The 1700-nt window shown below is 28.5% G+C and overlaps 1 long non-coding RNA gene across 1 annotated transcript; it reads left to right on the forward strand.

The window, feature by feature from the left end:
• Positions 1–6: 6 nt before the first annotated feature.
• LOC106108316 lies at positions 7–772 on the forward strand. The gene is made up of 2 exons (XR_001225921.1): positions 7–186; positions 393–772. It is a non-coding gene; the product is annotated as an uncharacterized LOC106108316 (long non-coding RNA).
• The last annotated feature ends 928 nt before the right edge of the window (positions 773–1700 follow it).

Raw genomic sequence — 1700 nt, forward strand, 5'->3', positions numbered from 1 at the left:
CCACAAGCAACAATAAATATATAATATGTTGAAAGTATAACCTTCTCTTCAAAATTTCGTGTTATCGATAAAAGATTTAACATAATGGAAAATTCATCAAAGGAACTAAACGAAGATAGATTTCTTGTTGGTGACAAATTATTTTACTAGAAACAAGTATTTACGTGTACCGGAGCTGTGGAACATGTGAAGATAAGTTACAAATATTATATATAATATTAGTATGGCTAAATAACTAGTATAAATAAGCTATGTTACAAGAAGTCAATGCATTATTTAGTTCAAATATTGGTTATATTTAGTACTACATGTTGTTAATATCAAAGAAATAAAACCGTGGTCATGGAAAAAGTATTAGAAGTGTGTTAATAGTTCTATTTTATATATTCTAGAACCTCAAGATATCCATGGTGATGATGCCTTATGTGCTGTTAAAAAAGTGATGATAATATTTATATTGTAAATGCCTGTTCCATGAAGAGACCATGAAAAACTACATTCAGAACGGAAGATTTAAAATAATTTACAAATACTGAAGCATGTTACCGGGACAGAAATTGCTACTTTAACATAACCCATACAAATCTTAATAAAGTTGTAACATTAGTAAAAATATGCTAAAACTATTTTATGATCTTTTTATTAGCAATAGAAAAAAAAACAAATTATTAGTATGGTAGTGTTTTATTTCCTGTTTTACACTTCCTCAGATAGTAAACTGCTTATTAACAAGTTTAGCAAATTTGTTAGGTGACAAGCAAGCAATGAATCAAACATAAAAAATATTGTTGCAAGAGAGTGACTTAAAACTATTTTATGTCTTTCATTACTCTCCTTGTATAAACTTGAATCTTTCAACCTTCACTCTGCTGATTTCATCTCTAGATTAATTTGCCAGTCCTTTTCTTTTTGCATTCATTAGTTTATTATAAGTTAAAGTACAGGCACTTGGTCATTGGGAGTAAACTGTAGATAAACAAGCAGGTCTCATCCTTACGACATATACTACTATACCCATTGAAAAATCTTGTATATCACGGTTTTAAAGCTAAAATTTTTATTATATCAAACAATTTATCGAGATTACTAAAACAGGTGACAAGTAAAATTTTTGCCACATAACCAAAACACTGTTATATTTCTATTTGTAACTTATCAGATCTTACTTTAGTTTTTACATAATAACTAGTACTTGTTATTTTCAATGCCGATGGATGTCTTCCAGCAAATATTAAATGTTTTGCTATTTATTTTGATTTTATTGGACCTATGCTGACTGTCGTACTTTTACAATTGACACTGCATACGTATTGTAATATGCTTCTTTTTATTTACAACAATAATTAATCAAAAATACATTTTGTTATAATAACTATCAAAATTCAAGATGTCTGTTTTAGAAATTTGACTTTGACAGACCGCGACGCGAGGTTTGTAAGCAAGAAAGTGACGTCATGAGGCGTTTTCGCGGTCTTTGGAGAAGTTGTTTTTAGTTAAGTGTTTTTGTAATGAAATGTTGCGTATATGATTTTATTATATTTTTTTTCATGTTTAGATACGGTTTATCTACATAATAAGAGCCATTCCAAAAATTAGGAAACATCCCCATTTCAAACTTCAACAGACACAAACGTCAAACGTCAGATTGACATTAATAATAATAATAATAATTCATTTATTGTCTCTTTTGCATACATTTC

This window comes from Papilio polytes, unplaced genomic scaffold (genome assembly GCF_000836215.1).
Source record: "Papilio polytes unplaced genomic scaffold, Ppol_1.0 DF821699.1, whole genome shotgun sequence".
Taxonomy (NCBI): domain Eukaryota; kingdom Metazoa; phylum Arthropoda; class Insecta; order Lepidoptera; family Papilionidae; genus Papilio; species Papilio polytes.